The sequence below is a fragment of the Oncorhynchus keta genome, chromosome 17 (genome assembly GCF_023373465.1).
Source record: "Oncorhynchus keta strain PuntledgeMale-10-30-2019 chromosome 17, Oket_V2, whole genome shotgun sequence".
Taxonomy (NCBI): Eukaryota; Metazoa; Chordata; class Actinopteri; order Salmoniformes; family Salmonidae; genus Oncorhynchus; species Oncorhynchus keta.
In genome coordinates this window covers 16185807-16213635 of record NC_068437.1, presented here as the reverse complement: position 1 = coordinate 16213635, position 27829 = coordinate 16185807, and the positions used below count along the sequence as shown (strand labels likewise).

Sequence of the window (27829 nt, the reverse complement as noted above, 5' to 3'; positions counted from 1 at the left end):
TGAACGAACAACAGTGTTGACTTATGCAATCTGTCAGCAATATAGAATATGGCTAGCTGAAACTACAAAACTCAACATATTCCTATGCGGATGGGCATATAGGCTTGTATGTACAGTTTAGGACTATCTCTTCTCAAGATAAATACAATCTTAATACCTAGGCCTAAGTATCGTCACAAAACCTGCAAAGTAAGATACTGTAAACCTGCATCTCAAATTCAGTTGAGCAACTAGTCACATGGATGCAAAGGACTTTGCCAACATTTTAAAATGCTTACAACAGCGAGCCAAAACCTAAATAGGGCTCTATCCAGCTCAGCATGTCTAACTTTTTATTCGATTTTACTAGCTCTGACTTTGCTGATAGGAAGAATGTACATTGAGGGAGAATGTACTTTCTATGACTGTGATATGTGGTTGTCCCCCCTAGCTATCTTAAGATAAATAAGATAAGAGCGTCTGCTAAATGACGAAAAGAAATCAAATGTAATGGTCAATATAATACATTGTTTCATATACGTAACTCAGAATGGGATGTCATATATTTTTTTTTTTTTTTTTTTGGGGGGTAACCTAATAGATACAGTGGATTACATAAGATAATATCATAGAAATAATTCAAGGCTAGATTGAAAATGACACAAGCCTGACCTGTATTTAGGCCTACCGATCCGCTGATCAACCAGATGCAGGAAAACATGATTTTAAAAAACACACCGTACACTAAATGTCATCAGGAATAACGGCTGGCCGAACCAGTTAAATCATTTCTAGTTTCCTAACTGGAGAAATTGAATTTCCGGTGGGCATTTTGGTTGTGATGATGTGCCACCATCCTCAGATCTGTGAGATCAGAGCAGAAAAATATTGGACGCAAATCACAATAATACTACATCTCTAATGAATATAAATCGAATTATTCTACATGACAATTTCTCCATTTAACAAATGAAACAAAGCACCGGTTGTTCATGGTTATGTGGTGCTGGTGGGTAATTCATTTTCAGTATGAGTGGTGGTAAGAGGACATAGAACATTGTGCCACATGAGTCAAACCACACAGAGCCTCAAAAGACCATTTGGGTAAAAATACACATCATATGCTGAAACCTAGTTACTGTAGAGAAAATGTAGGCCTATTGTAAGAACAGGGTTAAATCTATTTTCACTTTTCTTTCTTTCCGTCAACCATGGATCATCAATCCAATTTGTTCACGACAAACCTACTTTTCCGATAATACATATTTCTCAATCATCAAAAAGTGATGTGCTGAAATGAATTATGTTTCCCTTCGTCGTATGACATATGGATCACAATTGTACAGTAGGCCTATTCATTACATGAAGTATCGATGTACACATTACACTACGCTTGCAATGCCAAACAAGATGCTTATCTCATTCCTCCACTAAAATCTATTGAATGAACTGAGAATGAATGGTTTTATGCTGACAACTAAATTGAGTATGAATTACAGACTATAGGCAACTGGCTGAAATGTGCGAGCCAATATGCAGTAGGCTCTCTTCCAAGCCCTGAGTTACTGCTAGAAATCTTTTTTAAACAGAGAAATATACACATTTGATGATAGACAAGATGAATTGTGATGATTATTAAGTATGAACATTATATTTGTCTGGAATTTACCGTGCGATGTGAATTGGGCTGATCACACTCGTTCTAACTATTCAGAAGAGAAACTCTGTCCAGATTAGTTTCATTCCAGTCCTCATGAGATCTAATATAGTAGAACTAAGTCTCTAAACTGCTAACACACTGTAATAATCAAAGATATTTATTACTGTAATAACCATGAATAAAGTATTATCACACACACACGCGCGCACACACCCACGCACGTACACACACACACGCACGCACTCACGCACGCACGCACGCACGCACACACACACACACACACACACACACACACACACACACACACACACACACACACACACACACACACACACACACACACACACACACACACACACACACACACGATGACTCTATGGAACCTAGGACTCCCTGGAAAACAGTGGCAAGTGTTACTGAGTGGACTATCCTGGTTAAATAAATACAATTAAATGAATGACACACACACCAGCACACACAGACACACACACACACCTAATTTATATCTCAAAATTCTGCGAAACAGCATTGACCTATTTAATTCCCCCAAATGTATAAAAATTATACACACAATATATTAACAAAAGGGGATAAGAATATACTGTACGTTTTACCGGATCAAATAGTCTTTGATGGTCATTGCACTCAGTACAGTCATTCATTTAAAAAAATTATATGTGTGTGCATTGTGTCATTATTAAGGTCGTTAACCAATTTTATTTTTTTTAAACAAGTTAATGCAGGATTTGGTGCAATTATTTGCAAATTCAGAATTTCTTCAGAAATCATTACAAGAATATTGATTGACATCTTGATTTTGTCCAAAGTAACAGTAAGCAAAATCAGTTGAATTGATAAACACACGTTCTTTAACCTTAGAGTCAACTTGTTTGGACATCGCATTGTTGTGTTTCGCTGTATAGATCATGTATTTTGGATGTGTTCAGTGTATTCTGAACGCTTACAGACAATGCAATTAACCGTGATAAAGAAAATAGTGCACTGAAATGGCAAAAAGTTATTAAAAAAAAACTTGGGGTTAACCGATTTAACTCTGACAAGCCCTTGTAATTACGCAATTACATACACACATTGACAAAATGTCGCATTTCCAATGAGGATCACGTCACGCCATTGTCTGTATAAGTCAATTAGTTATTACATTTAAGCACCGCCGTGTACAGAGGTGCTCTCACTTTGCATTCGAGCAGCATACGTTTCTGCTGCATTGGACGGACCTATTTACCTTGGATGGGCCTATTTACCTTGGACGGGCCTATTTACCTTGGATGGGCCTATTTACCTTGGATGGGCCTATTTACCTTGGATGGGCCTATTTACCTTGGACGGGCCTATTTACCTTGGATGGGCCTATTTACCTTGGACGGGCCTATTTACCTTGGATGGGCCTATTTACCTTGGACGGACCTATTTACCTTGGACGGGCCTATTTACCTTGGACGGGCCTATTTACCTTGGAAGGGCCTATTTACCTTGGACGGGCCTATTTACCTTGGACGGGCCTATTTACCTTGGACGGGCCTATTTACCTTGGACGGACCTATTTACCTTGGACGGAACTATTTACCTTGGATGGGCCTATTTACCTTGGACGGACCTATTTACCTTGGACGGACCTATTTACCTTGGACGGGCCTATTTACCTTGGACGGGCCTATTTACCTTGGACGGACCTATTTACCTTGGACGGAACTATTTACCTTGGAAGGGCCTATTTACCTTGGACGGGCCTATTTACCTTGGACGGGCCTATTTACCTTGGACGGGCCTATTTACCTTGGACGGACCTATTTACCTTGGACGGAACTATTTACCTTGGATGGGCCTATTTACCTTGGACGGGCCTATTTACCTTGGACGGACCTATTTACCTTGGATGGGCCTATTTACCTTGGACGGGCCTATTTACCTTGGACGGACCTATTTATCTTGGACGGGCCTATTTACCTTGGACGGGCCTATTTACCTTGGACGGGCCTATTTACCTTGGACGGGCCTATTTACCTTGGACGGACCTATTTACCTTGGACGGGCCTATTTACCTTGGACGGGCCTATTTACCTTGGACGGGCCTATTTACCTTGGACGGGCCTATTTACCTTGGACGGGCCTATTTACCTTGGACGGGCCTATTTACCTTGGATGGGCCTATTTACCTTGGACGGGCCTATTTACCTTGGACGGGCCAATTTACCTTGGATGGGCCTATTTACCTTGGACGGGCCTATTTACCTTGGACGGGCCTATTTACCTTGGACGGGCCAATGTGTTGGAAAGACGGTAGATGACATGTTGCAGCATCAAATTGAACTTTACAGGACAGTGTATAAGACGCAACTCTTCTTTCAGAAAAAAAGAAGGAAATGGCTGCCCGCCACTATACTTTCAAAGCACCTTTGCAACCAACCGTCAATCAGTAATCCCATTTATATACACGTTTGGAGAAAACAACTGTTTGCAAAGAAAATATAACACAGCGAGACCTATTACCTGTGTGATAATAATCGAAACCAACTATCGAAGTTGGGGCCTTTGAAAAGAATTTGTCATATAGAATCCTATTACCTGATTTTCCATACGGTTTACAACCCACACAAAAACCCCACAAACTACATCTACGCTTGGTTTCACTGCCAATGCAGATATTATGTTGAAATTCTATGTCATCTATAGGACCAACCTCAATGGACAGGAAATGTCAGTCACAAAGGGAACCCAGAGTAAATGCAAGGTCAAGTTCAAGTACAAATTGACGTTTGAGTTCAAACGCTCAAGTTCAAATTCACAGACTTGTCTATTTTAAACCTGCAGTTTCCTATTTGCAACACAATGAGTGGTCTGCTTACACACAGTTCACAGCTTACACACATAGTAATGAAATAAGGAACAATACAGTAATTTAACAACATTTATTCAATGACCAATTATTAGAAATGGACAGAAAACAATCATTTTGACATTTTCACTCATAGGATTGCGGCTTTCCACATTTTAAAGATCTGCGTTTGTGTGTGTGTGTGTGTGTGTTTGTTGTGTACAAGGGCACATTCGTATGCTGAGTCCACCGGAATAATTGTCTGTATTTGTGTGTATCTACTGTACAGTATAATGGACTTCAATTCACAGTATGTGAAGGGCTGTCCAGGAGCTATGCTTGGGCAGGTATAATGTTACAGAGAGAGAGAGAGAGAGAGAGAGAGAGAGAGAGAGAGAGAGAGAGAGAGAGAGAGAGAGAGAGAGAGAGAGAAAATACTGCAATTGCTTATGACCCTGCCATCTGCCCCTCCACATGCAACGGAGCTAACTACCCCTGGTAGACAGCCACCCCCGCCAAAAAGGCCTTAGGACTGAGGTGGCGCACTCAACTGCCAGGCGAATTCATGTACTTTTGAAGATAAGCAAGTGGGCACATACAGTATATCCATGGCTAACTTAGGCCTACCTTTGTGACCATGAATTCCCCATGTATGTAATGGACTGAATGCAAACTACTAACACGCAGCCTCTCAGTAAAGGCCTCCTCGCCCATCCTTTGAAAAAGCGTGAAGTCGGTAATAATTTGGCCGATGCTTTTTAGAATGCAGAGTCTTAAGCAGGCATGTGTTAAACTGGCAATGCATTGCGAGATGTGTTTATCAATCGGCACACAAAATGACAGAGCAAGTTCAACATGTAACCAAACTCCCCATGTTCAGGAAAAGCGTGACAAATTGCTCGGGAACCTCACAGATAGGCATTTCACATAATTGAGTGAAAAGCTTGTATACTCAGACTGATTGTCCATGAGACAATTAAATGAAATATTCAATAGCATTATAGTGATACAATTTACGGGTATTGGGGAAAAGATGGTGATTGAGTGGTGATCTGCTGAAATAACATTTTGTGCCAGCAACACATAATATCTAGTCTGAATTATTATTATAGCTAGATAATTAGATTCTAATGTATTTTGTAGCAGCCAAATGCATAACAAAATCATAGGAGCCATATTATAATGAGAAGACACACTGAATATATTTGTATAAGTGTGAGTGTGTAAATTAGAAGTCTGATTTACTTATTTGCTTCAATATGAGTTTTTGTTAAGAAAAATGAGCAGAGTATAATTTATCAGATGGAAATATCTGTGCATTGCAGGGACTTGACTTTTTACTAATTGTATTAAAATTGCAATCATATACTGAAAATGTAGGTACGTATTAAAAAATGCTGTACTATGCTGCTGTATATATAAGGGGTATAATCGAGGAACAGGAGCTACGCACACACACGCACGCACGCACGCACGCACGCACGCACGCACGCACGCACACACACACACACACACACACACACACACACACACACACACACACACACACACACACACACACACACACACACACACACGCACACACACGCGCGCGCGCCTTCTCCTGTTGTTCCAAATAACCCATGCAACATGTTAAAGAATCGTTTCAATATAAATCAAGACTTTGACGAACAACAAATACACCTGTAAATAAATCATCATTCCAACCCAGCCTTAATCGGCAGATGAGTCATTGGGAAAGATATCACTCCACACACATTGTCACCTTACCCAAAACCGCATCACTCACATGAAATATCTCTTCAAACGTGAGCCCGTGATTACCACGAAATCAGATTAACTTGGCAGTAATCAATGGACCAAAACACCTCTGGTATTAAGAAAAACACATTTGCAATATTATTAAATAACGGTGTTGTGTAGAGGTCACAGTATAATACTTTTTGAGTTTGAGTACTAATACATGGTAATTTGCCATGAAAAAAACGCTTTCATAACCGACATAAAGTAGTACCTTTGTGCAATGCACGACTTTATGCAATGGATTCCGATTGCGGTTTTTGGTTCAGCACTTGCATCAAAATAAAAAATGTACTAAAGTGTATGAAGTCCATTATTTTGTACAATGAGTTTTATAAACCAAGATGATACTAGACACAATTTAACACATGTACGCAATGAATACACTCGCTCGCTCGCACGCACGCACGCACGCGCACACACACACACACACACACACACACACACACACACACACACACACACACACACACACACACACACACACACACACACACACACACACACACACACACACACACACACACACACACACACACACACACACACACACACACACACACACACACACACACACACACACACACACACACATAAAGAAACAGGTATTACTTACAAATATTCTGCAGTAGAGGCGATTCTGAAATGTTCCGAATCCGGGGGTGAAATTCTGAGCGGCTTCTCTCTTCCTCTCTTTTCCCCCGCTGGATCGACATCTCTGTTGAGGAGAATAGAAATCCATCAGCCTCTGTGTCCCATGCAGCTCTGGCAGAGCAGCAAGCTAGCCTGGCAGGCAGAGAGGCACGCAGGCCCCCGTGACTCCCCAGGCAGTCCCCCTCGTAGCCCAGCCCAGCCTCAGACCAGAGCCCCAGCCTGGGCTGCTGCTACCTCGCCTGGCTGCCGTAGGCTGGGCCCAGGCCTGGCGGGCCCTTCAACAAAAGGAGGCCATGAGGCTGTCTGGAAGGCTCCAGCTAAAACTCTCTGCTAGTTAACAAGTCTTTGAATGAGGAATGTTAGCAAACAGACAAACAGCATGTCTGATGCATGCAAATAGCACAACCAGTCCAGTCACAGCCTTGGCTGCCTACATGAATAATTCATCAGTCTGGAAAAAAGGAACCCCCCCTCCTCTCCTCTCTTCCCTCTCTCCGTCTTCCCAACTCGAATGCCTTCGCTACCCGACAAAGTGTATTCAGACCTCCGTTCCCCAAGCTTTCTCAGCACCTGAAATCAGTTTTAACACTTAACACAAGCATGCATCGGCGGCACGAAACGACATGCACGGTCACTTCTTATGTTTTCGCTGCAACATTTTTCCAAATTCAATCGCTGCATTTTTCTGTCATTGCCTTTTCCTGTCTTTTGTTTGGAATTGGCTCCTGTCCCAGAAAGAGCTCCAGCCCAGCATAGCGCTCACTCCCCTGTTAGGAAAAAGAGCCAGCGAGAGAGAGAGAGAGAGAGAGAGAGAGAGAGAGAGAGAGAGAGAGAGAGAGAGAGAGAGAGAGAGAGAACGAGGGAGGGAGAGAGAGGGAGCAAGAGGGCGAGAAACAGCGAGAGTGAGGAAGAAGAGGGAGGTGCAGTATTTCCAGGCGAGAGAACTGATGGCGCTCACGAAGGGCACGTCTGTGAACACGCAGACGTACCACACGCTCAGAGACCGGACACGTTCTCCTGCTTGTCATCCACAGACAGTCACTAGAAGGAAGAGCGTGAAAAAGAGAGAGGGCCTTACCCAGTAGGAATGACGCCCGTACGAACACAGCTACAGGAGAAAGAAGGCTCATCACGTGGCGAGATTACAAACACGACCAAACGGCGACAAAAAAAAGAAGACATCGAAAATAAACACCGCCAAAACTCTTTCAAAGACAAATATAAAACTCTGGGTATCAATGCAGATGAAAAAAATAACACCCAAAAAGAAGAAATAACACCAAGGTCCAAAGTGATGCAAAAATTGCCGCACAAAACTATGGAAAGGCCCCAAAAAAGCTACTTGTTGCCAGGTTTTTGCAGAGCCGTTGTGTAGATATTTGGAGGCAGAGGGTTAAAATCCAGCAAGTAGTAAAAAAAAATAAAAAAAATCTCCTCTATGGAAGGGCGGGCTGTGGGGAGGCCCTGACTGTAGAAATAGCAGCAAACCTTTGTTCTTTTTTTCTCCCCACAGAGCTCGAGTCTCCCCCCGTGCGGCTGGAGCTGAGAACAGGGGAGCGAGCGATAGAAGAGACGAGGCAGCAAGCGCAGAGTGAAGGAGAGAAAAGCTCGACTGATGATGAAATAGGAGGTGCGGCGGAGCACGAGAGCCAGCCACTTTTTCATCACACGTCCAACACGACAAGGAACTGTATATGCACTTGAGAGAGGGAGGGTGGGAGAAGGAGACCAAGAGGGAAGGAGAGAGAGAGAGAGAGAGAGAGGGAGGGTGGGAGAAGGAGACCAAGAGGGAAGGGAGAAGGAGAGAGGGGGGAGAGAGAGAGAGAGGGAGAGAGAGAGAGAGAGAGAGAGAGAGAGAGAGAGAGAGAGAGAGAGAGAGAGAGAGAGAGACGGGGAGATAGAGAGAGAGGGGGAGAGAGAGAGACGGGGAGATAGAGAGAGAGAGAGGAGAGAGAGAGAGAGAGACGGGGGAGAGAGAGAGAGAGACGGGGGAGAGTGGGAGGGCGGAAAGCAGTCGAGGGTGGGAGGGGGTAGAGGAGGAAGAATGACACAGAAATGCACTCCTCTGGCAGTGCGCAGACGCAGTGCACACAGTCACGCCATACTAGCACTCTCTGCACCCCGGCAATCAGCTACAGAAAAGAGCATTAAAAATAAGGAAACGAAAAAAAGAGAACGTACAAACAGTCAGAGTGGACTGCCCTGCATAAGGACATTTGAAATATGCAACAGTTCTGAGAGCAGGTTAAATGATTAACCTTATCTGGTACAGTACAGTACAGTACTGCAGCTCTCCCTCTCGTCAAGCTGCAACAGTCTGTTTGGATCACATGCTACAGCCAGCCACGGCTCAGACAGAAAGTATGAACTCTAGCATGCCTGCCACAGCAGCTAGCGTGAAAGCAGCATTGAGAAGACAAAGAGCATATATGGAAAAATGGGAGCTACTTGAGTATAATACTGTAGTGTAGCACGTGGCAGGGTAGAGAGCAGGGTTAGTAGAGTTACAGCACAGTAAGACGGTCCTCTTTCTGCCCTGGCTCTGCTTCTCCGAGGGGCAAAACATCGCACGACCCTTACAGCAAATCTTGGCAAGGAGTCAAAAGCCTGATAAGCGTTTTGGGTGAGACCTCACTGCTTTTCTGGAAGAAAAACAGCTGCTGTGATTACAACGTGATTGAGAATTCACAGAAAACACGAGTGGTTCTGATTTGTCCTGGCTAAAAAGGCACAGGATAGCTTGTCCAAATAGGAAAAGATTGTTGAGTATATTTGCTTCTAAACTATCCCTTACCCTGGAATCATCTAGAATCCTGCATTGTCGGGTGCTCCACCCGCCCTACACCCTGCCGTTTGCGCGTGCGCACACGCACACACACACACGCTACAAAACAGCACGGCAGACCAGTCCTCCACCATCTTAGTACATACCGATTATCATTTTGATTTTCGTTTTTTTTTTTCTATCTCTGTCTTTTTCATACTTCCTCTTTCCCTCCCTCTCTCTGTCCCACCACCTTCTCCACCGTGCGACCAGCGTTGGGCTTTTCCCATTTGTGGCAGATTACTATAACACTATTGTAAAACAACTTCCTGCCTCTTTTGGCTCTGGTTCCAAATAACGGCAAAGGCTGGGCTCACACGCTTGAACTTTTCCCCCCCTCTCTGTCCCGAAGTATCAGGAGCTCTAAATAGGAAAGAGAGAAAATGGGAAAAACGGTAAAATCTCTGCACGTCTCCTGTTCTGGACTTATTTTGATGCCTTATGTCTTTAATGCCAGATGAAAAGTATAGCAGGGGATTGCATGCCTAGCAGAGAAAAAGGTGGGGGAAACTATTATTTTGCTTCTTTTACTGTGTGTAGCTTTCTGTTGGTTTGTGGATGACATTGTGCTGTTAGGTTAGCTCAGACGGGACGAGCCCTCATGGCTGCTCCTGTTTTGGGCTCTCATCTCATCTGCAGAGTGGGTCTTTGAGGAGCACTTTCCTAACGCCACCACCCGTTCGTTCCTCGCTGGCTCCCTCGTTAGAACAGCACGGTAACAGACGACCGGTTCCTCCGCTCGCTTACTCCAAGGACTCTCCCCTCTCCTCTCCGCCTCTCTTCACAACAAGGTTCAATAAAACACAGGTGGCTACATTCAATGGACCTGCCGCTAGCAGGGACAAAAAAACAACTCTTTGTGTTTACTTACTGAAGAAATGGTCCAGCTGAGTTAGGGCGTTATTAGCAGTCTTTACAGTCTTCTTTTTAAAAACGAGATACACTGGGTTGGATGTGTCTGCCTGAGCTACAGTAGATCTCTAGAACCCCATCCAAAGCAGTGTAGCCTCACGTCACATCTCGCCATGTGTTTTAGCCAATTGAAAAAGCCACGTCTTTGGTTTTAAGCATATACATTGACGCATACAGTCTGAGGCTACGGTAGATGTATATTAAGATTGTGTATTTGATTGTATGCCCTGTTCAGGTTCTGTAGAGGATGTAGGAGACAAATGGACATGTAACTATAAATCTGTTTGAGATGTGGTTGGTTTGGAACTGTCTGCAGTTATCATTTAGCTTAGCGTGCACTTAAGAGTTTGCAACGAGTTCACTTGAGGATAGGGTTTTGGTTTTGGGTGGCCTGCCAATTTTCTACCACTGTGTGCCTCTACCTCGCTCCCCTCTTCTCTACTTGGGTTGCATTTGTCTGTAATTAATCACATGCCGTTTTATTTCATCTATAACGTGTGTTTTACATTTGTAAATGACCCCAACCATGCTTTCTTTAAACACCTTTCAAATAATAAATTAAGCAATGTTAACATGGCAGGTTTTCATGAAGTTATTTTTCAACTAAGATATTTTTTAAGGAACACAATCGTACACAGGTGTGCATAAGAACTTTGGCAAACAATACGGCTATTAAAGAAATTATGTTCTAGTGCAACAGAAAAAAAGCTTGGAGGAAGAACAGGGAGGTAAATGTAACTATTCCGTCTGTAGTATTTGAAGGGATTGTTGCACCGTATTGTTAATAAATATGATATGCTATGCATCTTACTCAGTATTAACTTTAGATAATATCAACTTGGATTAAAATGGTTGATGAAGTGAATATCAAACCTGTTAGTCGAAGCTATGTTCCTGGTTATGCTTTGCAATGCTACAAATCCACACAGTGAGAGGAGGGTGAAGGAGAACATGATCAGAGTAGAACACTAACTAACATGTCTGTTATTGTGGCTTGGCAATCAACGCGAGAATACAGATTCAGTCCCTCAGTCCCATCCAAGGAAATGTTCAACAAAATGGCGGAGCCGCCATGTCATTTACAGGCTTCATACAGAATTGTAAAGCATTGTGATACATTCAAAACATAACTTTGCTTGATAAAATGTATTCAAATACTACACATTTGCAAAAAGCTAACCATAGCAACTCCAGGAAAAATCAACAAACATTTTGTCTCTGTCTAGTCTTTTAACTCTTAGTTGACAAGCTGGTTATATACATTTGTAATGAAGTATTTGGAAAACAAACTCATAATTCAACATAAAATGTTACAGGTCCAATGCAGTAATTTTTTATCTTAATATCAAATAATTTCTGGGTAACAATTAAGTACCTTACTGTGATTGTTTTCAATTAAAATAGTCAAAAAAAGAAATAAAAATAGCAAAAGTAAATTTCTCAAGTAAGAATTTTGCTAGGACTGTCTGGGAGTGGTCTGAGTAGGCAAGCTTTTTGGAAATGTCTTTCTTATCGGTCTATTAACTCATTTACCACATGGTGATGTCACCATGGAGGGCCAAAACACCATCCCACCAAAACAGGATGACATTTCAAGCGGTCTTTTCAAACAGCTTTTACACTAAAGGGCATTATCATAATTTTCACAATTTCACAGTATTATTCCAACCTCATTGTGTTGAAATATATATATAAAACACTGGGAAATCTCGTTTTTGACTGCGCTGGGCCTTTAAGCACAATCAATATGAGAACTGCTTTGTGGTCTTGGGTAATTTCAATCTATCACAAAACAATGAAAATAATATCCAATAACTGCATATGAAGATCCTGTACAGATAACTGCATTCGACAGATTTTAACCCAGTAGTATTTCACTAGTATATATGGTAAAAAGCTCTTGCAATATTTTTTCTAACTGGCCCTACAGAAGTATAACTTTTGATAGTACGAGTGTTTGATCTTATCATGATCAGCAAACTAACGTGTAAGAAATCACATGTTATTTTGGCGTAAAATGAATTCCCGATTGTGCCAAATCTAGACTGTTGGATTCCATAATCGAGATCTCACTTCTAACCTTCCTCTTGAGTATGGGTAATTGTCAAATGCACACTGCTGAACACACAGGAAAGAACATTTCAAATGAAAGTGTCGGCCAAGGGAAGTTCAAACTAAATGCAATAAAGAATATATGAAAAAGTTAGAATCATGGCATTTTCGGATTTATCTCATTGAAATGTTTTTTCCCCCCTCTCTCTCACTCGTAAACTTTTTATGCTCCATCATTTTATACATAAGAGGAGTCACAGAGTAACAGTCACTGTACACCCATTTTTTCAAAACTGTCACACTTAACACATGATATTCCATGTAGGTCACATGGAATGAGGGGAGTCAAGAAATAATTAGGAGCCCGTTTGTTTTTCTTTAGTGTCTAGAAACACAGGAAACAGAAAGGAAGTCTGATGAATATGAAATTGCAGTGGGCAGTAGCTCCCCATAGACAGACATGATCTACACTCCTTTACCCATTAGTCAGCAACAGGAGTAAAAACCCACATTTCTGACTGTGCAGGATCAGGAACCGCAATGCCTCAGGATACCAGACGCACACAGCGACACATAACACAGAAACAATTGATATTTTAAAGGAAGCCATTTAGGAGGATAACACCAAACCACAATGCCGGCTGGCCCTACGTACGCAGGGATGAAAGACTTGGTCTCCCTCTCTAGGAACAGGGGCCCGAGTGAGTCTATGAGGTGGTCTTGCTCCAGCCTCGCACGTGTCTAAACAACTTCTCTATTACACCAGAGACCTCTGAGGGCACTCCCCATAGAGCAGGGAACAAAGGCCATGACCCTGGGGTCAAAAGCGTTACAGGGGAGGCCAGGCAGACCCATTGAGGGCATAGTGCTGTTTGCTTTAAGAAGGTAAAGATTACTAACACATTAACTAATGCCGATTAGGGGGTTATCCCCTGAGGGACGTCACTCACAGGGTCTACACATCACGTGTTATTAACACCCCATGACCTCTGATCTCTGGCCTGTCACTTCAGGCAGCAGAGTGTGACCGCCACTCTCCCTTTCTGTCTATGTGTTTGGATAACACACAAAACGGACACACTAGAAGAGAGTGGAAGGGTTGGGTGCAACATTGCCTGGAAAAAAATGAGCAATACGTGTTCTTATCTATACAAACTTGAAAAAACAATCACTGCAATTACTGAGTAACATTTCTGAATTACAAATAGTTGTAATCATTTTTTTTTTTTTTGTAGTATTGCCATGAGAATTAAAATATGGTCAACTTTTGAACTTGAAATCGGGCATGTCTATTTATGATTAGCTAATGTGTGTCTGTGTGTGACGTGTCATTTCACAATGTTCATGAATCATTATACCCTATAATACAATAGATTCAATAGAAGTGGTCCCTCAAAATGACCGGCCGTATTACTGCGCTGCAAGTGTTCCACAGCACATAAAATGGGGGCATTTAGATAAAGTTCTGATCACAAAATGGTGGACAGAAGACTTCCAGTGTTGCTACCCTGGATAGAACTACCACGATATGATACACTCCTTCAACAGCCCATGCTTTTTTTTCACACATTCTGTCTTCAATTAACACGTATGTATTGAGTGGGTGACAAATGAATTGTGTCTATGTGCACAATTGAAAGTTGACTTAACCCTATATGTCCTGACAGAGTAAACCTACATATTCATTACAGATGTACAGGGATGGCTAATTCTAAAGATCTCTTCCATCTTCACTGAATTTAACTAAATCTAATTTTAGTTTTCTTTTCAATTTGCTTGTAGGAATATAATCTCCAAGGCCTCTCTAAAGCTGGATGAATTGGTGCCTTTCAAAAGGCTGATTTGAGGACCTTTTTCACTGAATAATATGTTAGTTTTCTATGATTTTGTTTTGCTTTCATGTATTGATATGAATATTGATGTGTATTCATGTGTATTGATGTGTATACAGGGCTCATCTGTAAAATAGACTTTGGTCTCAGCATTACTCTCTGTCAAAATGAAGGCTTAAATAAAAAGTCTTGAAACTAAATGGACATTGTTTCATTTCATTGGGTGTCCATACTATGCAATCACTCATAATGTCATGCTAACATTTTCTGCTGAAAAACAAATACAAAATGTGAATATTATGGGTCTGAGTAAAATATGGTGATGGTGATGTTTAAAAATGAGACGGGTATGTGCTTTACATGTTTACACTTGAATATTATACAACATTAAAGAAAAGTGCAATTGTGAAATATTTCCCTTCACCGACACCCCTGAAGTGTAACTTTAAAAAATATATATTTTCACAACTAATTCAATGACTTCTGGATGTTTTTTTTTTTTTTTTTTTTACAAACGAGGCATGAAGAACACTGTTACTAAATCATTTGATTTTTGTATCACTAACAAGAATGTGGTATTATCATTTTGGGTTAACTTTTAGTCACATATATTTTTGTATTTTTTAAATGGGTTCACAGTCCACAATAACATTATAAAAGTATAGTATCCATATATTTGAATAGAAAATTAGTGATAATGTCTTTCTAATGACAATACAATTTCGAATACATTTATAATGAAGGGCCAGAGGTAATTTGAAAAAATATCTATACAGTAATAATCAAATATGTTGTACTGACTCAATATCAAAATGCGTCACTTTTTACCACAAATAGCTTAGATTTACTATATGATTAATACGGAACGAATACATAATTGTACATGTATTGATTAGATAGTAATTGATATCACAAAATAGGAGTGAATATCAATCGGGTAAGAAGAAATGACTCCTAACTTAAATTGGGCTATACAAAATAAACTGTTAAAATTTGCCAAGCACATGAACAATTCAAATCCGCTTCATTATTGTGTAATAATAACACATTGTGGTTTATATATATATTTTTTAAAGCTAAATTGTAAGTCATTATTTATTTGCCTGCCAACAAAAAGGCTGAGAATATTCCCATGATTGGAATTGCAAAAAGGATGAGAACAAATTATTTACACTTATTATATTGAACAGGGATTTTGAAAAACACATTTTCAAAGTAGCATATTTTCCAATAAAACATTTATTCAAAGGAAAGAAGCTCCTTAGGGCAAAGTAGGATTCATCTATTTTCATGCCAACCTGTTTCACATTTCCAATGCGCCTACAAAGTAATGAGTAACACTCGTTTTTTATTGAAATACAATATTTACAAGTACAAATAATCATTGGATTTAGGAAAATGAACTGCACAGGATCATTTGATATGGTAAGCAAGGCTGCAAATTATATGCATTCACTTACTACTGCAAAACGTATTAACATTTGATCAAAAACATTTAACATTTTAACATCTACATCTTTATATCTGAATTTATTGATCTGTGAAATTCCAGCAAACCAATATGCTGGCAGTCATTAAGTAATGAGCTATGTGACAATCAAACCATGTATTGATGCTTTCTTTAGACAGAGATGCTTTTCATAAACTTGAAGTTTCCAATGAAAGGTCAAGGTCAAGGTATTTTGGTATAAAGTACAAGATTCAAGATTCATGAAGATTCATGATTCAATATGAGCTTATAAATTGCTTTCATGCATAGAGTACTTCAGAGTTCAGTCATTCAAATACTTTAAACTATTTTACCATTGGTTTGCAGGGGAATATTCCAGATAAGTAATTTTTTGTTACATCTATTGCATATGTAAGTACTTACGCTATTACACAAATAAATGATTGTCCATTTATCATCCAACTTCTGTTGCATTTGGCTGGTTCTCGCTGTGTTTAGTCACCTCCGTACGCAAAAACTTTCATCCAAAGCTAATAGGGAGGGACTCTAATACATAACTTACATACATATTATGTGAAATGAAACATAATAAACACACAAATAAACAGTGACCCGAATGTACAGTATATGGCCTTCAACATGTAAGAGCAAAGACAAATAGATATGATATTCCATCAGAGCTAAACTCACCTTGCTGTGCCTCACCGGATTCTGAGAAGACAATGAAAGAGAAAGGGAGAAAGAGGGAGAGAGGGAGGGAGGGAGGGGAGAGAGAGAGAGAGAGAGAGAGAGAGAGAGAGAGAGAGAGAGAGAGAAAGATTCTGCTTGAGAGCTTGCAAAACAAAATGGATCCCATCCGATATCAGATCTCAAAATGGACAACCTTCAGAAGCGGGAAACACCCAGATTGTAGGGACGACTCCTTATGCGTTTTGTCCAGAAGAGATAAAGCTTTTGTCAAAATGGATTTTTCGTAGCAGGTTAGGAGAACTTATGCAGCAGGTCGGGAGAATTAACGTAGCAGGTTAGGAGAATTAGGTTAAGGTTAGGAAAGGGGTTAGCTAAAATGACAAAAGCTGTATACCATCTAGACATGACCCTCCTCATTCATGGCCCTTTCGGGAAGCCGATATTGTGTGGACAGTACAGTCTAAGTATAGCAACAACACCACTATAGCAAAGGTCAGAGCTCCTCAACATAAAAAAGGCTATAACATATCAGGGGGTAGGTTCAAAGTGAATTTATCTTGACCTTGAGCAGAAAGGTTGACAGGAAATTCAAATTGAAAAATGACCTATGCAGCCTTTTCTAAATTAAGTTGCATGTTAAATTCTACAGTATTACACTGAAATGGATAGACATGAGTAAGGTTTTCACAATGAAGATTACATTGTTATTATATCTGATTAAACGCTAATGATTTAAGCTCATATGATTTGAAATATATTTGAATAACATCAAGGGACCATTATATTGGGCCTTGTTGCCCATTCTCAGCTAAATCTAAACATTTATCAGTGATCATCGTTGACATGACGCAACAACACATATAAAAAAATCATTATTCAAAGACAATGCACACTCTTACAAAGAAAAATCAACTAACCTTAACTTACGGTAAAATACATAGATTCGAAGAACAAACACCAACAGAAAAGCAAAAAGAGAAATTCTCCTTTTCCTCCATGCTTGACCACCACTACAACCAGCCGGTATGTGTCTGGAACCATGGTCTCCTTTCCCTCCATGCTTGACCACCACTACAACCAGTCGGTATGTGTCTGGAACCATGGTCTCCTTTCCCTCCATGCTTGACCACCACTACAACCAGCCGGTATGTGTCTGGAACCATGGTCTCCTTTCCCTCCATGCCTGACCACCACTACAACCAGCCGGTATGTGTCTGGAACCATGGTCTCCTTTCCCTCCATGCTTGACCACCACTACAACCAGTCGGTATGTGTCTGGAACCATGGTCTCCTTTCCCTCCATGCTTGACCACCACTACAACCAGTCGGTATGTGTCTGGAACCATGGTCTCCTTTCCCTCCATGCTTGACCACCACTACAACCAGCCGGTATGTGTCTGGAACCATGGTCTCCTTTCCCTCCATGCTTGACCACCACTACAACCAGCCGGTATGTGTCTGGAACCATGGTCTCCTTTCCCTCCATGCTTGACCACCACTACAACCAGTCGGTATGTGTCTGGAACCATGGTCTCCTTTCCCTCCATGCTTGACCACCACTACAACCAGCCGGTATGTGTCTGGAACCATGGTCTCCTTTCCCTCCATGCTTGACCACCACTACAACCAGTCGGTATGTGTCTGGAACCATGGTCTCCTTTCCCTCCATGCTTGACCACCACTACAACCAGTCGGTATGTGTCTGGAACCATGGTCTCCTTTCCCTCCATGCTTGACCACCACTACAACCAGCCGGTATGTGTCTGGAACCATGGTCTCCTTTCCCTCCATGCTTGACCACCACTACAACCAGCCGGTATGTGTCTGGAACCATGGTCTCCTTTCCCTCCATGCCTGACCACCACTACAACCCAGTCTGGAACCATGGTGACCACCACTACAACCAGCCGGTATGTGTCTGGAACCATGGTCTCCTTTCCCTCCATGCTTGACCACCACTACAACCAGCCGGTATGTGTCTGGAACCATGGTCTCCTTTCCCTCCATGCCTGACCCACCACTACAACCAGCCGGTATGTGTCTGGAACCATGGTCTCCTTTCCCTCCATGCTTGACCACCACTACAACCAGCCGGTATGTGTCTGGAACCATGGTCTCCTTTCCCTCCATGCTTGACCACCACTACAACCAGCCGGTATGTGTCTGGAACCATGGTCTCCTTTCCCTCCATGCTTGACCACCACTACAACCAGCCGGTATGTGTCTGGAACCATGGTCTCCTTTCCCTCCATGCCTGACCACCATTACAACCAGCCGGTATGTGTCTGGAACCATGGTCTCCTTTCCCTCCATGCCTGACCACCATTACAACCAGCCGGTATGTGTCTGGAACCATGGTCTCCTTTCCCTCCATGCTTGACCACCATTACAACCAGCCGGTATGTGTCTGGAACCATGGTCTCCTTTCCCTCCATGCTTGACCACCACTACAACCAGCCGGTATGTGTCTGGAACCATGGTCTCCTTTCCCTCCATGCCTGACCACCACTACAACCAGCCGGTATGTGTCTGGAACCATGGTCTCCTTTCCCTCCATGCTTGACCACCACTACAACCAGTCGGTATGTGTCTGGAACCATGGTCTCCTTTCCCTCCATGCCTGACCACCACTACAACCAGCCGGTATGTGTCTGGAACCATGGTCTCCTTTCCCTCCATGCTTGACCACCACTACAACCAGTCGGTATGTGTCTGGAACCATGGTCTCCTTTCCCTCCATGCTTGACCACCACTACAACCAGCCGGTATGTGTCTGGAACCATGGTCTCCTTTCCCTCCATGCTTGACCACCACTACAACCAGCCGGTATGTGTCTGGAACCATGGTCTCCTTTCCCTCCATGCTTGACCACCACTACAACCAGCTGGTATGTGTCTGGAACCATGGTCTCCTTTCCTCCATGCTTGACCACCACTACAACCAGCCGGTATGTGTCTGGAACCATGGTCTCCTTTCCCTCCATGCTTGACCACCACTACAACCAGCCGGTATGTGTCTGGAACCATGGTCTCCTTTCCCTCCATGCTTGACCACCACTACAACCAGCCGGTATGTGTCTGGAACCATGGTCTCCTTTCCCTCCATGCTTGACCACCACTACAACCAGTCGGTATGTGTCTGGAACCATGGTCTCCTTTCCCTCCATGCTTGACCACCACTACAACCAGCCGGTATGTGTCTGGAACCATGGTCTCCTTTCCCTCCATGCTTGACCACCACTACAACCAGTCGGTATGTGTCTGGAACCATGGTCTCCTTTCCCTCCATGCTTGACCACCACTACAACCAGTCGGTATGTGTCTGGAACCATGGTCTCCTTTCCCTCCATGCTTGACCACCACTACAACCAGTCGGTATGTGTCTGGAACCATGGTCTCTTTCCCTCCATGCTTGACCACCACTACAACCAGTCGGTATGTGTCTGGAACCATGGTCTCCTTTCCCTCCATGCCTGACCACCACTACAACCAGCCGGTATGTGTCTGGAACCATGGTCTCCTTTCCCTCCATGCTTGACCACCACTACAACCAGCCGGTATGTGTCTGGAACCATGGTCTCCTTTCCCTCCATGCTTGACCACCACTACAACCAGCCGGTATGTGTCTGGAACCATGGTCTCCTTTCCCTCCATGCTTGACCACCACTACAACCAGTCGGTATGTGTCTGGAACCATGGTCTCCTTTCCCTCCATGCTTGACCACCACTACAACCAGCCGGTATGTGTCTGGAACCATGGTCTCCTTTCCCTCCATGCTTGACCACCACTACAACCAGTCGGTATGTGTCTGGAACCATGGTCTCCTTTCCCTCCATGCTTGACCACCACTACAACCAGTCGGTATGTGTCTGGAACCATGGTCTCCTTTCCCTCCATGCTTGACCACCACTACAACCAGCCGGTATGTGTCTGGAACCATGGTCTCCTTTCCCTCCATGCTTGACCACCACTACAACCAGCCGGTATGTGTCTGGGAACCATGGTCTCTGGAACCTTTCCCTCCATGCTTGACCACCACTACAACCAGTCGGTATGTGTCTGGAACCATGGTCTCCTTTCCCTCCATGCTTGACCACCACTACAACCAGTCGGTATGTGTCTGGAACCATGGTCTCCTTTCCCTCCATGCCTGACCACCACTACAACCAGCCGGTATGTGTCTGGAACCATGGTCTCCTTTCCCTCCATGCTTGACCACCACTACAACCAGCCGGTATGTGTCTGGAACCATGGTCTCCTTTCCCTCCATGCTTGACCACCACTACAACCAGCCGGTATGTGTCTGGAACCATGGTCTCCTTTCCCTCCATGCTTGACCACCACTACAACCAGTCGGTATGTGTCTGGAACCATGGTCTCCTTTCCCTCCATGCTTGACCACCACTACAACCAGCCGGTATGTGTCTGGAACCATGGTCTCCTTTCCCTCCATGCTTGACCACCACTACAACCAGTCGGTATGTGTCTGGAACCATGGTCTCCTTTCCCTCCATGCTTGACCACCACTACAACCAGCCGGTATGTGTCTGGAACCATGGTCTCCTTTCCCTCCATGCTTGACCACCACTACAACCAGCCGGTATGTGTCTGGAACCATGGTCTCCTTTCCCTCCATGCTTGACCACCACTACAACCAGCCGGTATGTGTCTGGAACCATGGTCTCCTTTCCCTCCATGCTTGACCACCACTACAACCAGCCGGTATGTGTCTGGAACCATGGTCTCCTTTCCCTCCATGCTTGACCACCACTACAACCAGTCGGTATGTGTCTGGAACCATGGTCTCCTTTCCCTCCATGCTTGACCACCACTACAACCAGCCGGTATGTGTCTGGAACCATGGTCTCCTTTCCCTCCATGCTTGACCACCACTACAACCAGTCGGTATGTGTCTGGAACCATGGTCTCCTTTCCCTCCATGCTTGACCACCACTACAACCAGCCGGTATGTGTCTGGAACCATGGTCTCCTTTCCCTCCATGCTTGACCACCACTACAACCAGCCGGTATGTGTCTGGAACCATGGTCTCCTTTCCCTCCATGCTTGACCACCACTACAACCAGTCGGTATGTGTCTGGAACCATGGTCTCCTTTCCTCCATTGACCACCACTACAACCAGCCCTGGAACCATGGTCTCCTTTCCCTCCATTGACCACCACTACAACCAGCCGGTATGTGTCTGGAACCATGGTCTCCTTTCCCTCCATGCTTGACCACCACTACAACCAGCCGGTATGTGTCTGGAACCATGGTCTCCTTTCCTCCATGCTTGACCACCACTACAACCAGCCGGTATGTGTCTGGAACCATGGTCTCCTTTCCCTCCATGCTTGACCACCACCACAACCAGCCGGTATGTGTCTGGAACCATGGTCTCCTTTCCCTCCATGCTTGACCACCACTACAACCAGCCGGTATGTGTCTGGAACCATGGTCTCCTTTCCCTCCATGCTGACCACCATTACAACCAGCCGGTATGTGTCTGGAACCATGGTCTCCTTTCCCTCCATGCCTGACCACCACTACAACCAGCCGGTATGTGTCTGGAACCATGGTCTCCTTTCCCTCCATGCTTGACCACCACTACAACCAGCCGGTATGTGTCTGGAACCATGGTCTCCTTTCCCTCCATGCTTGACCACCACTACAACCAGCCGGTATGTGTCTGGAACCATGGTCTCCTTTCCCTCCATGCCTGACCACCACTACAACCAGCCGGTATGTGTCTGGAACCATGGTCTCCTTTCCCTCCATGCTTGACCACCACTACAACCAGCCGGTATGTGTCTGGAACCATGGTCTCCTTTCCCTCCATGCCTGACCACCACTACAACCAGCCGGTATGTGTCTGGAACCATGGTCTCCTTTCCCTCCATGCTTGACCACCACTACTGGAAATGGTCTCCTTTCCCTCCAGTCGGTATGTGTCTGGAACCATGGTCTCCTTTCCCTCCATGCTTGACCACCACTACAACCAGCCGGTATGTGTCTGGAACCATGGTCTCCTTTCCCTCCATGCTTGACCACCACTACAACCAGCCGGTATGTGTCTGGAACCATGGTCTCCTTTCCCTCCATGCTTGACCACCACTACAACCAGCTGGTATGTGTCTGGAACCATGGTCTCCTTTCCCTCCATGCTTGACCACCACTACAACCAGCCGGTATGTGTCTGGAACCATGGTCTCCTTTCCCTCCATGCTTGACCACCACTACAACCAGCCGGTATGTGTCTGGAACCATGGTCTCCTTTCCCTCCATGCCTGACCACCACTACAACCAGCCGGTATGTGTCTGGAACCATGGTCTCCTTTCCCTCCATGCTTGACCACCACTACAACCAGTCGGTATGTGTCTGGAACCATGGTCTCCTTTCCCTCCATGCTTGACCACCACTACAACCAGCCGGTATGTGTCTGGAACCATGGTCTCCTTTCCCTCCATGCTTGACCACCACTACAACCAGTCGGTATGTGTCTGGAACCATGGTCTCCTTTCCCTCCATGCTTGACCACCACTACAACCAGTCGGTATGTGTCTGGAACCATGGTCTCCTTTCCCTCCTCCATGCGGTATGTGTCTGAACCACCACTACAACCAGTCGGTATGTGTCTGGAACCATGGTCTCCTTTCCCTCCATGCTTGACCACCACTACAACCAGTCGGTATGTGTCTGGAACCATGGTCTCCTTTCCCTCCATGCCTGACCACCACTACAACCAGCCGGTATGTGTCTGGAACCATGGTCTCCTTTCCCTCCATGCTTGACCACCACTACAACCAGCCGGTATGTGTCTGGAACCATGGTCTCCTTTCCCTCCATGCTTGACCACCACTACAACCAGCCGGTATGTGTCTGGAACCATGGTCTCCTTTCCCTCCATGCTTGTCTCCTTTCCTCCCACCACACTACAACCAGTCGGTATGTGTCTGGAACCATGGTCTCCTTTCCCTCCATGCTTGACCACCACTACAACCAGCCGGTATGTGTCTGGAACCATGGTCTCCTTTCCCTCCATGCTTGACCACCACTACAACCAGTCGGTATGTGTCTGGAACCATGGTCTCCTTTCCCTCCATGCTTGACCACCACTACAACCAGCCGGTATGTGTCTGGAACCATGGTCTCCTTTCCCTCCATGCTTGACCACCACTACAACCAGCCGGTATGTGTCTGGAACCATGGTCTCCTTTCCCTCCATGCTTGACCACCACTACAACCAGCCGGTATGTGTCTGGAACCATGGTCTCCTTTCCCTTTCCCTCCATGCTCTGATGGTCTCCTTTCCCTCCACCACTACAACCAGTCGGTATGTGTCTGGAACCATGGTCTCCTTTCCCTCCATGCTTGACCACCACTACAACCAGTCGGTATGTGTCTGGAACCATGGTCTCCTCCCTCCATGCCTGACCACCACTACAACCAGCCGGTATGTGTCTGGAACCATGGTCTCCTTTCCCTCCATGCTTGACCACCACTACAACCAGCCGGTATGTGTCTGGAACCATGGTCTCCTTTCCCTCCATGCTTGACCACCACTACAACCAGCCGGTATGTGTCTGGAACCATGGTCTCCTTTCCCTCCATGCTTGACCACCACTACAACCAGCCGGTATGTGTCTGGAACCATGGTCTCCTTTCCCTCCATGCTTGACCACCACTACAACCAGCCGGTATGTGTCTGGAACCATGGTCTCCTTTCCCTCCATGCTTGACCACCACTACAACCAGTCGGTATGTGTCTGGAACCATGGTCTCCTTTCCCTCCATGCTTGACCACCACTACAACCAGTCGGTATGTGTCTGGAACCATGGTCTCCTTTACAACCCCTCCATGTCTCCTTTCCCTCCATTGACCACCACTACAACCAGCCGGTATGTGTCTGGAACCATGGTCTCCTTTCCCTCCATGCTTGACCACCACTACAACCAGCCGGTATGTGTCTGGAACCATGGTCTCCTTTCCCTCCATGCTTGACCACCACTACAACCAGCCGGTATGTGTCTGGAACCATGGTCTCCTTTCCCTCCATGCTTGACCACCACTACAACCAGTCGGTATGTGTCTGGAACCATGGTCTCCTTTCCCTCCATGCTTGACCACCACTACAACCAGCCGGTATGTGTCTGGAACCATGGTCTCCTTTCCCTCCATGCTTGACCACCACTACAACCAGTCGGTATGTGTCTGGAACCATGGTCTCCTTTCCCTCCATGCTTGACCACCACTACAACCAGTCGGTATGTGTCTGGAACCATGGTCTCCTTTCCCTCCATGCTTGACCACCACTACAACCAGCCGGTATGTGTCTGGAACCATGGTCTCCTTTCCCTCCATGCTTGACCACCACTACAACCAGCCGGTATGTGTCTGGAACCATGGTCTCCTTTCCCTCCATGCTTGACCACCACTACAACCAGCCGGTATGTGTCTGGAACCATGGTCTCCTTTCCCTCCATGCTTGACCACCACTACAACCAGTCGGTATGTGTCTGGAACCATGGTCTCCTTTCCCTCCATGCTTGACCACCACTACAACCAGCCGGTATGTGTCTGGAACCATGGTCTCCTTTCCCTCCATGCTTGACCACCACTACAACCAGCCGGTATGTGTCTGGAACCATGGTCTCCTTTCCCTCCATGCTTGACCACCACTACAACCAGCCGGTATGTGTCTGGAACCATGGTCTCCTTTCCCTCCATGCTTGACCACCACTACAACCAGTCGGTATGTGTCTGGAACCATGGTCTCCTTTCCCTCCATGCTTGACCACCACTACAACCAGCCGGTATGTGTCTGGAACCATGGTCTCCTTTCCCTCCATGCTTGACCACCACTACAACCAGTCGGTATGTGTCTGGAACCATGGTCTCCTTTCCCTCCATGCTTGACCACCACTACAACCATCCGGTATGTGTCTGGAACCATGGTCTCCTTTCCCTCCATGCTTGACCACCACTACAACCAGTCGGTATGTGTCTGGAACCATGGTCTCCTTTCCCTCCATGCTTGACCACCACTACAACCAGCCGGTATGTGTCTGGAACCATGGTCTCCTTTCCCTCCATGCTTGACCACCACTACAACCAGTCGGTATGTGTCTGGACCACCACTACAACCACCATGGTCTCCTTTCCCTCCATGCTTGACCACCACTACAACCAGTCGGTATGTGTCTGGAACCATGGTCTCCTTTCCCTCCATGCTTGACCACCACTACAACCAGCCGGTATGTGTCTGGAACCATGGTCTCCTTTCCCTCCATGCTTGACCACCACTACAACCAGCCGGTATGTGTCTGGAACCATGGTCTCCTTTCCCTCCATGCTTGACCACCACTACAACCAGCCGGTATGTGTCTGGAACCATGGTCTCCTTTCCCTCCATGCTTGACCACCACTACAACCAGTCGGTATGTGTCTGGAACCATGGTCTCCTTTCCCTCCATGCTTGACCACCACTACAACCAGTCGGTATGTGTCTGGAACCATGGTCTCCTTTCCCTCCATGCTTGACCACCACTACAACCAGTCGGTATGTGTCTGGAACCATGGTCTCCTTTCCCTCCATGCCTGACCACCACTACAACCAGTCGGTATGTGTCTGGAACCATGGTCTCCTTTCCCTCCATGCTTGACCACCACTACAACCAGTCGGTATGTGTCTGGAACCATGGTCTCCTTTCCCTCCATGCTTGACCACCACTACAACCAGCCGGTATGTGTCTGGAACCATGGTCTCCTTTCCCTCCATGCTTGACCACCACTACAACCAGCCGGTATGTGTCTGGAACCATGGTCTCCTTTCCCTCCATGCTTGACCACCACTACAACCAGCCGGTATGTGTCTGGAACCATGGTCTCCTTTCCCTCCATGCTTGACCACCACTACAACCAGCCGGTATGTGTCTGGAACCATGGTCTCCTTTCCCTCCATGCTTGACCACCACTACAACCAGCCGGTATGTGTCACCACTACAACCAGCCGGTATGTGTCTGGAACCATGGTCTCCTTTCCCTCCATGCTTGACCACCACTACAACCAGCCGGTATGTGTCTGGAACCATGGTCTCCTTTCCCTCCATGCTTGTCCACCACTACAACCAGCCGGTATGTGTCTGGAACCATGGTCTCCTTTCCCTCCATGCTTGACCACCACTACAACCAGCCGGTATGTGTCTGGAACCATGGTCTCCTTTCCCTCCATGCTTGACCACCACTACAACCAGACGGTATGTGTCTGGAACCATGGTCTCCTTTCCCTCCATGCTTGACCACCACTACAACCAGCCGGTATGTGTCTGGAACCATGGTCTCCTTTCCCTCCATGCTTGACCACCACTACAACCAGTCGGTATGTGTCTGGAACCATGGTCTCCTTTCCCTCCATGCTTGACCACCACTACAACCAGCCGGTATGTGTCTAGAACCATGGTCTCCTACATCCCTGAGCTCCCCCTCTGAGGAGAGGTCTGCTAGCTGCTACTAGCACTCTTTCTCCCGCTTCTTTACACACTCTCCATGTGCTTTTTCTCTATTTCAGTCACACACACACTCCCTGTTTGCTGTCTCTGCTCCACAACACACACCTCTTAACACACATACACTCTGCATGCTCTTTCTCCATATCTTAACACACAGACTGTGCTTCCTGTCTACTTAGAACACTAACCAAACCTAAATCGCTCACTGTCTGGCAGATACATTGCCACTGTCTTAATCTGTTGTGGCTTTATTACGTGGGGGGGGTGGAACTAAGACTGTGGAACTAACACAGTGGCACTAACACAGTGGCACTAACACAGCATATGAAACTGTGTCGCAGCAGCAGGTCCAGTTAAGAGGTGCCGTTGCTGTTTCATGAATGTTTCTGTCAGCTGCTGGTCTAACAGTAGTGGCGATGCCACTGTGGCAGTGGGATGAATTACAGCAGTAACACTCCTCCAGTGTTAACAACACCTCCAGAATGAGCTAATTTCATTGAGGAGAAAATCACAGTTGAAATGGTTCAGAATGAATTTGACATTTCATTTCTGTACCAGGCAAAGACAGTAGATCCCGAAATGACTGTTGCAGGGCGGGTGCACAGACGTTTTGGGGGAGGCATGTGCTCAA

General features: G+C 45.2%; 2 long non-coding RNA genes across 6 annotated transcripts; one reads left to right on the top strand and one right to left on the bottom strand.

The window, feature by feature from the left end:
* Window positions 1-576: 576 nt before the first annotated feature.
* On the bottom strand, window positions 577-3853 carry LOC127908205 (uncharacterized). Of its 5 annotated transcripts, XR_008066291.1 has the most exons (4): window positions 3380-3853; window positions 3304-3341; window positions 3057-3113; window positions 577-3018 (listed from the first exon to the last, which is right to left on the bottom strand). It is a non-coding gene; the product is annotated as an uncharacterized LOC127908205 (long non-coding RNA). The 5 variants fall into 5 exon arrangements; XR_008066292.1 differs by having other exon boundaries at window positions 577-2961; window positions 3019-3113; window positions 3285-3853; XR_008066290.1 differs by having other exon boundaries at window positions 577-3113; window positions 3285-3341.
* Window positions 3854-8950: 5097 nt separating this feature from the next.
* LOC127908206 (uncharacterized) lies at window positions 8951-15043 on the top strand. The gene is made up of 2 exons (XR_008066295.1): window positions 8951-10253; window positions 14500-15043. It is a non-coding gene; the product is annotated as an uncharacterized LOC127908206 (long non-coding RNA).
* The last annotated feature ends 12786 nt before the right edge of the window (window positions 15044-27829 follow it).